The sequence below is a fragment of the Leuciscus leuciscus genome (genome assembly GCF_965113295.1).
Source record: "Leuciscus leuciscus genome assembly, chromosome: 1".
NCBI classification, from domain to species: Eukaryota; Metazoa; Chordata; class Actinopteri; order Cypriniformes; family Leuciscidae; genus Leuciscus; species Leuciscus leuciscus.
In genome coordinates, this window is record NC_138725.1 from 73,606,795 (window position 1) to 73,616,448 (window position 9,654).

A 9,654-nucleotide genomic window follows, 5' to 3' on the forward strand; every position below is an offset into this window, starting at 1 on the left:
CTGACACACACACACAACTGACTAACAAACACACTGACTGAAACATACACACACACACACACACACACACACAGCTGACTTAACACACACACACAACTGAATAACAAACACACTGACTGAAACACACACACACACACAGCTGACTTAACACACACACACACACAGCTGACTTAACACACACACACAACTCATTGACACACACACAACTGACTGACACACAACTAACTGACTGACACACACACACAACTGACTAACACACTGACTTAACACACACACACACACACAACTGACTAACAAACACACTGACTGAAACATACACACACAACTCATTGACACTCACACACACACACAACTGACTGAAACATACACACACACAACTCATTGACACACACACTAACTGACACATACACACATACAAAACTGAATGACACACCACTGACTGACACACACACAGCTGACTGACACACACACACACACACAACTGACTAACAAACACACTGACTGAAACATACACACACACACACACACACACACACACACACAGCTGACTTAACACACACACACACACAACTGAATAACAAACACACTGACTGAAACACACACACACACACAGCTGACTTAACACACACACACACACAGCTGACTTAACACACACACACAACTCATTGACACACACACACAACTGACTGACACACAACTAACTGACTGACACACACACACAACTGACTAACACACTGACTTAACACACACACACACACACAACTGACTAACAAACACACTGACTGAAACATACACACACAACTCATTGACACTCACACACACACACAACTGACTGAAACATACACACACACAACTCATTGACACACACACTAACTGACACATACACACATACAAAACTGAATGACACACCACTGACTGACACACACACAGCTGACTGACACACACACACACACACAACTGACTAACAAACACACTGACTGAAACATACACACACACAACTCATTGACACATACACACATACACAACTGACTGACACACACACACAACTGACTGACACACACACTGACTGAAACATACACACACACAACTCATTGACACACACACACTAACTGACACATACACACATACACAACTGAATGACACACCACTGACTGACACACACACAACTGACTGACACACACACACACAACTGACTAACAAACACACTGACTGAAACACACACACACAGCTGACTTAACACACACACACACACAACTGACTAACAAACACACTGACTGAAACATACACACACACAACTCATTGACACACACACACACACAACTGACGGACACACACACAACTGTCTGACGGACACACACACACAACTGTCTGACACACACACACACACAACTGACTGACACACAAACACAACTGACTGACACACACACACGCGTGCACACACATACACGCAACTGACTGACACACACAACACAACTGACTGATTCACACACACACTCACTCACACTCACACACACACACACACACACACTAAACAGTGTGCATTAAACAGCGCACACACACACTCACTCACACTCACACACACACACACACACTAAACAGTGTGCATTAAACAGCGCGCACACACACACACACACACACAGGTATATATGGGTTATGAGGACAGTGTGTAACCACTGTGGTTTAGAGGGAAACACTCTACAATTAAACATGTTGATCTAACTCTACAATCATGGAGAATAACTAACAGACACAATAAACACACAAAGTGTTGCTGTTGTTGTTTCTTCTCTCGTGTGTGTTTCCTGTGATCAGTGTATAAACTCACTGTCTGTGTGTGTGTGTGCGTGTGCGTGTGCGTGTGCGTGTGCGTGTGCGTGTGCGTGTGTGTGTGTGTGTGTGTGTGTTATTGTGTCTGAACGTTTATTGATGTTGGTTTGAAGATCTTGTTGATCATATTAAGAATATCACAGGATGTTTTCTGGGTTTTTGTTGTTTCTTTGTGTAAATATGTTATTATATATTTGACTCTGTTGATTCTGTGAGGAAGACGAGCGGAGCTGATTTACATGAAACTGTTCAACTTGTTTTAATGCATATAATTCTTGTGTATAATACATAAATATAATCTAAATTCAAGGCAAATGCTGAATTGTGTGAATCTCACAAAAGATTTTCACCCCAAAATGAAAGTGAAAACAAGAAATTATATTTTGCTAATATTTATTGTGAAATAATATTACAATTTAAAATAAGTTTTCTATGTGAATATATTGTAAAATGTAATTTATTCCTGTGATCAAAGCTGAATATTCAGCATCATTACTCCAGTCTTCAGATGATCCTTCAGAAATCATTATAATATGATGATTTGATGATCAAGAAACATTTATTATTTGCTTCATATTTGTGGAAACTGCAATACTTTTTTGTAACATTGTAAAATACTTTTCTGTCTGTTTCTATTCTTATAAAAATAAAAAAAATTTAAAAGAAAAGTTATAAATGCACTTTGTGAATAATACACTTGTCTTGACCCCAAACTTTTAAACTGTAATTGTTTTGTTTTATTGGTTTATTTAAGAGGGGACAGTGCAATTTCATAAAACACATGAACAAACATGGTTAAAGAAAGCCAGAATTAGCCAAAAGGCTATTATTCATCTGTAGTCCCCTGGCCAAGATGTTAAACAAGCATTAAAATATAAACATGAAAATACATTTACAAGTCTATGACAAATCAATAACTACAATATGAATGACACTATAAAATAACTTAAGGCAGGCAATACCTGTTACAATATTTAACAAACACAAAATGTCATCATCATGTGTTACTTTGTACATGAGACTCAGATCTACACATTTATGAAGACTATCCCAGTTTAAAAGGCTGTGTTTTTTTAAGATTGCACAGTGATGATAGTGCCTAGGCTTTTTGTCCATGACTTTAATGGCTTGTTTATATAATGTTTCCAAAGGTCTTTTTGCGCTCTGACTTGCCTGAGACCAGCTTGTTAGGCAATAATTGAAGTGACTAAAAATCATGGAATGTACAAAAATTATTGCAGCTTCGGTTGACATTTCATTCCGAATTGAGCGGAAATTTGCAAGATTAAACTTTCTTTTTTTACATAATTTTTCAATATGGGCTTTAAAGGAGAGGTGTGAATCTATTACTAACCCAAGATATTTGTATTGATTTACAATTTGTAGTTTTTCTCCAGCAACTATTATGTCAGGATTAGGTGAGGCTCTATTGAAAAACATATTTAGCTGCAGGCAGTTCTCCTGCAACCAGGATGTAACAAGAGTCATTGCTTTAGTGAGTTTATCTGCAACAATGTCTTTAGAGCGACCATGAACAAATAGAACAGTATCATCTGCATACATCAAACATTCAACTTCAGAACAAACAATAGGCAAGTCATTGATATAAAGGCTAAATAAGAGGGGGCCTAATGTTGAGCCCTGAGGAACCCCGGTGGTTAGCCTAAGAGACTCAGACTTGCTGTTGTTAATTAATACAGATTGTGTACGATCATGCAGGTATGATTCAAACCAGCTAACAGTGCCACGAGAAAAATGTAATTGTGAGAGCTTAGTAAAGTAAAACAGAGTGGTTTACTGTATCGAAAGCTTTCCTGAGATCCAAGAATACCGCCCCTACTACTCCACCCTTGTCAAGAGAAGATTTTATTTTCTCAATAAAAAGGCACGTAGCCGTTTCAGTGTTTGGATCTAAAACCAAACTGCATGGCGTGGAAAGAGGGAGAGCTACTATTTAAGTACTGGACAGTCTTCTCAGCCTCCCATTTTTCAGCAATTTTGGAAATAGCCGGAAGAATGCTTATTGGTCGGTAGTTATTCAAAGAGTTAGAAACACCAGATTTATAAACTGGCGTAACAATAGCCGATTTCCAGGCCTTTGGAAAGTGACCACTGGAAATTGAAAGATTAATAATAGAAGCAATGGGAGTAGCCGGAGCGGATCCTAAATCTTTAAGCATGTTCGTGTCCATCCCAAATACATCCCTGGCCTTAGATGGTTTTAGGGTTTTAATTATGTTAATGACTTTAGTCTCAGTAATGTTTGTTATGAAGAAAGATTGTGTTGCAGGCACTGAGTATTTTTTTTTTTTTTTTTTTTTTTTTATTCTTAGAGATTTCTGCTACAGATTCAATAAAATAGTTGTTAAAAGCATCAGCTATTACCTTGGGTTCTGTCACAATGTCTCCATTTAATTCAATTTGCATTTGTTTCATCTTATTTGTGTGGGAATCACCTGTCAGTGATATAATAACAGGTTGTTTTAGAATTTCCACTATTCAAAGCAGTAATGAAAAAGTCAGCTTTAGATCTTCTTACTTCTTTCTCTATTTCTTACAGAGATAAATTGATGCCTATTAAATCCTGATTTTACAGCCAACTTCAAGGAATGATCTCGTTCTTTCATCAATTTCAGATCAGATTCATTTAACCAAGGAAGACCTTTTTTTTTTTTAGCTCTTAATCTAATTTTCCGTGTAAATTGTATAATAATTTGCTGTATTTTGTTAGATAATTGAGAGCGATCCTCGTCCAAGTTTATGCCAGAGAGTAATTCATCCCAATTTACATGGTGGATTGAATCTATAAAGGTTTGTTGTTCCTGCTTTGGTATTCTGTGGCTGGCAAAGGTTTAAAACGCTTTTTATGTAATTTTCTGGTGACCATTATAAGATTGTGATCAGACAATCCTGTAAGCATGTTGTATGATTTCAAAATCCTTTCTGGCCTATTTGTAAAAGCTAAATCAATGTGAGTGCTCGTAGAGTTTGTAATTCTCGTAGGGCCTTTAATCACCTGAGCCATATCCATTTTATCCATAACCTTTTTCAATTTGCTTGACTTCCCAATTAACATTTAGGTCACCCAATATTATAAGTTCTTTTACAGGGTTAAGTTGTTTTAATAAAATGTCCAGCTTTTCATAAAAATCTACATTTGATAAAGGAGGTTTATTAATAACCACAATATTGAAGGACATTTGCTGTGACAAAGTTACATTTAAACCAAGAAATTCCAAATCATTCTCATCTATGAAATGGATTTCATTCCAGTTAAAACCATCCTTGGCATAAATCATGACTCCGCCTCCTGAACCCTGTCTGTCTTTATGAAACATGTTATAACCGGGTATAGATATTATTACAGAGGGTGAGGTTTCATGAAGCCATGTCTCAGAAAGGCATAAGAAGTCAATATTAGAATCAGTAAGTAGGTGGCGGGACTCCATTTCAAAATTGTTCATAGATATTACCCTTGTCATTTATTTTTGAGCAGGTTTTCTGAGAATCTTCTTTATGTTCCTTTTTGCAATATTGAAGAAGAATCTATCCTACATTTATTTTATCAGTGCCCATTTTCTAAGTCTTTCTGGTCAGATGTGACCTTGTTAGTTTTTTGCTGTTGTAGCAAATTGGTGCAAATGTCAGAATCTATCATTTTTTTGTCAGATTTTCATTCTAACGATGTTAATCTTGATTATACGGTATTATTACTTTGTCTTCTGGGCAAGTTTCATCTTCACAAAGCCAGAACCATTCATTGTAATCCTGATTTTAGAATATTCTCCTCTGATATAAAGTCCCTTTTTTCTTCCTTTAAGAAAATGTCAAAACCTTTAAACTCAAAGGTTTCTAAAACAAATAATATCCTTGAGTCTGTTGTAAAGAACCTTTAATGTGTTATATTGACAAACTGTAATATTGTATTGATATAGCCTATCTCAATCTCTTTTGATGTCCGTATACCCCCCTTGTTTTATTATTATATATTTTTTTCTCTTCTCACTGTTAATGCTTGTATCTTTCAATTTGCAATAAAATAAATAAGTAGGTGGCGGGTATACATAGTAATATATACTATGACAATCAAAAAACAAATTCACTATATAGAAATCTGTGGGGGGGGTTTTTGTTGTTTTTTTCTGGCCAGGATATTTTATTTTTCTATGCATGATTTTGTCTTTTTTGCTGCTGTATAACATAAATCTCAGAGGGCATGAGGATAGTCATCCAACGAAAAAGGTTTTACAGAGGTGCTGGGAAAAGGAGAGAAGGAAGAAAGTAAGTTTTGGCTGGAAAGGTGATTTAATTGCAAAAGAAGTGGAAGTGTATAATAAAAGATTTGCTAATACTGTGTTATGGCCTGTTAAACCAATTTGGACAATTAAAGGATGAACAGAAATATAGATATAACCAATGAATATTATAAATATCAGAACAACAAGTATAAAGACAGTATTCAGATTTGTACAGATGGGTCAAAGACTTACAATCAGATGCAACAGGATCTGCGGTGTACATCCCTAAATATGAGATGGGAATCAGCAAAAGAACATCTGATAATCTACATGTTTATGCAGTGTAATTGTGTGCTATAGGTATTGCATTAGAACGGACTGAACAATCCAGAGATGACAACATTCGAGTATGTAGTGATTCTGTATCAGCTCTTATGAGTATGAAGACTGGAAAAGCTAGTAGTCATCAAGAAGTATTATATGAAGTCTTGTTTATAAATTCAAGAGTAAGTAGACAAGGGAAAAATATTACATATATGTGGATACCAGCACATGTGGGCATACAGGGAAATGAGAAAGTAGATGATTGGCAAAAGAGGCAACAACAAAAGAGCATGTTGACATTGAAATTAAATTGTCAAAATCAGAAGGGAAGAGTCTAGTGTGGGAAAATGTGATGGAATTATGGCAATATCAATGGGATCATGAAAGTAAAGGAAGACATCTATACATGATTCAAAATAAAGTAGGCATTGTAAGAGAGATGACAAATAGAAGTACATTAAATGTAACTCTTTGTATGTCAGGAAAACATCCCACAGGACAATGTGACGAATGCCAAGAGGAGGAAACAGTCAGTCACATGTTTATGTAAGGAATAATTGACGACAGGCCGTTGAATTATTAGAAAAATAATGCACACCCGAGGTGGTAATGCGGTCACGACGCGAAGCGGAGTGGCCGTTACACCTCGGGTGTGCATTATTTTTCTAATAATTCAACGGCCTGAAGTCAATTATTCCGCTTATACTACAGTTACCACACCTCGAAACATTTGTTCAGATTTTGTATTTCAAGACGTTTGTAAAGTTTTTGTCATTAAAACGCTCTTGTATGTAGGACTAATTTCTTACGATAATCCCATGCCTCCGTTGCTAATTCCAAAACGTCATTTCAGAGTTAGTAACGGAGGTTTGAGCCACTGATAGCAGACTAATGCTGGGGACACACGACTAGCTGACACATTCTCTGACTGTTTCATCGACTGCAGCAGATTTTAAACACCGACTTTGAACACAGACTGAACGCGCTGAACACGCGTTTGGTCATGATCAGTCATAAGTATCAAATTACATTCATAACCGGCCTTAAAGTGTGTTCCCGGCTTTATGCAGTTATTAATGCAGTTATTAGAGAGAGATGTTGCAATAATGAGACAGAAAAGCATGTGCGTCAATATTATTATTTATTAATTAATTCAATTCGTTTTAATTAATTCGTTAATTCTTTATTTTTATTTTTATTATTGACAGATGACAGTAGACTAGCCAAATAAATGAAACCCAAAGCCCTTTTAACAAGTAGGCCTATCAATAATTATTTATTTGTTAAATTATCTGCAATAAAAATCCGTGCTGCAGGACTATCCATTTATTTAGCCTATATTCAGTTTAATTTTCTATTGATTATAGATAGGACTTTATAGTTTATTTATTCAAATTAAACTGCATGTTTCTATTGATTGTGAAGCTAGACGTTGAAAATTGCAGATCAAGCGCACGGGGCGAAATGCTTTTTCTTGTTATGAATTGTATCCTATTTTCCGTTATTACAGTTGACTACGCGAAGTGATATGGAACTGTAATGCGGTCAAGACCTGCCTGGAACTACTTTAGCCGTGCGTTTCCCTGAAAATAATGCACACCTTAGAACGTTCGTCAACCAATCAGATTCAAGCATTCAACGGCCCTGTAGTATAAGTCATGTAGAACATGTACACAAGAAAGGCAAGAGTTGAAACATCATTTACAAGAAATTGGTATAGGACAGTATAATGTAAAACATATATTAGAATGTGGAAAAAGGGAAAAAGGAAATAAATGTGTTTTATTTTTAAAGAGGACTGGACTGGAAAGACGAGTATAAGTATGAAGTGACATGATGATTGACAGCAGTAATGCAACTTTCTGGATGCCGTAAAACACCAAAGAAGAAGAAGAAGACACAGAAACATGTCAATGACAAGAACAAGAAACAAAATGTGACACTGTGATTCAACAATAATGGGGAAAAGCTTAATTTTCAAATCACCGCAAATGAGAAGTAACCTTTAAATCACCATTACAGTGCCAACCTTCTAGTACACACCACACAGCAGCGCCACACCACCCAGATCACACACACCACCCAGATCACACACACCACCCAGATCACACACACCACCCAGATCACACACACCACCCAGATCACACACACCGAGGGAGGTTTAGTGTCGATGCAGGCCCGGCCCTGTACAAACTCACTGAGCACTGTAACACAAAAAGCAAATGACACAAACAATGTGTAATATAATCACATTATATATATATATATATAAAAAACAATAAACCACAATATAAAACTGAAATATACATTTACGCATTTGGCAGATGCTTTTATCCAAAGTGACTTACATTGCATTTCAAGGTACACATTTACATTCTTATCAGTTCTTGCTTTCCCTGGGAATCAAACCCATGACCTTGGCATTGCAAGCACCAACGCTCTACTGTTTAAGATACAGGAGCTACTCTAATGATGAATGGTTTAAGGTTCCTCACATATACAAGAAACAGTGGCTGGTCTGCCCTTTAGCAAGTACATCTGCAGCACAGTTACCCAGTCTCAGCTCTCGATACCCAGATATGATAGATAAAGGAGCGTTATTCAGAGAAGAAAACACTCTTAGTAAATCAGCCTATGTGAAAGGAGACAGAGGCCACACGTTGAGCTCAACTTCAGAAACATGCCAGAACTGCAGAAAACCACCATCTGTTGTTGCAACAACCATTTATGCTGTCTTGATCATACGAGAAGCCACCAGCACCTGAAACCAGTTTCCTCCCACATTCTCACCTCGACGCCTCAACGACAAGGACTAACTTATAGCCAGGGTCTAAAATGGTCAGCTTGGTTTAGACCTGTGAAAGCAGCAGCCCCTGCCGCCCCAATATAAATGCTCGTCACTGTAGATTGTGCGGATATGAATGTTGACCAGCTGTTGGCCTTGAACTACATCGAAGGGTCAGCATCTCATCTTGAGGTTGTGACAACTGGCTTGAGGGGCGTCAGGTTGCGACATCTCCTGCTCCAATCCATCACTGACTGGAATCTCCCTGAGCATCAGAGTCTGCCTCCTTTGTCCTCTACAAGGCGTTAACACATGGTATGACCCTTCTGGAAAGGTATCGACCGACAGAATAGACTTTTCTTTAGTAGACCACGCCAAACAATCCTCTTCTTCACCATCAAGTTCGCCTTCTTGGGCACCAGCTTGCAGACTGGGCTGGGGTGTTACTGGTTCACAAGGCTGATCTTCAAGCCGAGCTGC

The 9,654-nt window shown here is 37.4% G+C and overlaps 2 long non-coding RNA genes across 45 annotated transcripts; one reads left to right on the forward strand and one right to left on the reverse strand.

Annotated features, from left to right (window-relative positions):
- Nucleotide 1: 1 nt before the first annotated feature.
- On the reverse strand, nucleotides 2–1,738 carry LOC309512449. Of its 44 annotated transcripts, none has more exons than XR_014210985.1 (7): nucleotides 1,621–1,738; nucleotides 921–1,571; nucleotides 745–828; nucleotides 453–639; nucleotides 376–420; nucleotides 277–325; nucleotides 2–74 (listed from the first exon to the last, which is right to left on the reverse strand). It is a non-coding gene; the product is annotated as an uncharacterized lncRNA (long non-coding RNA). The 44 variants fall into 44 exon arrangements; XR_014211007.1 differs by lacking the exon at nucleotides 2–74 and adding an exon at nucleotides 122–165; XR_014211008.1 differs by lacking the exon at nucleotides 2–74 and adding an exon at nucleotides 122–165 and having other exon boundaries at nucleotides 376–393; nucleotides 434–639.
- Nucleotides 1,739–3,746: 2,008 nt separating this feature from the next.
- LOC309513082 lies at nucleotides 3,747–5,871 on the forward strand. The gene is made up of 2 exons (XR_014211282.1): nucleotides 3,747–3,795; nucleotides 3,874–5,871. It is a non-coding gene; the product is annotated as an uncharacterized lncRNA (long non-coding RNA).
- Nucleotides 5,872–9,654: the final 3,783 nt, after the last annotated feature.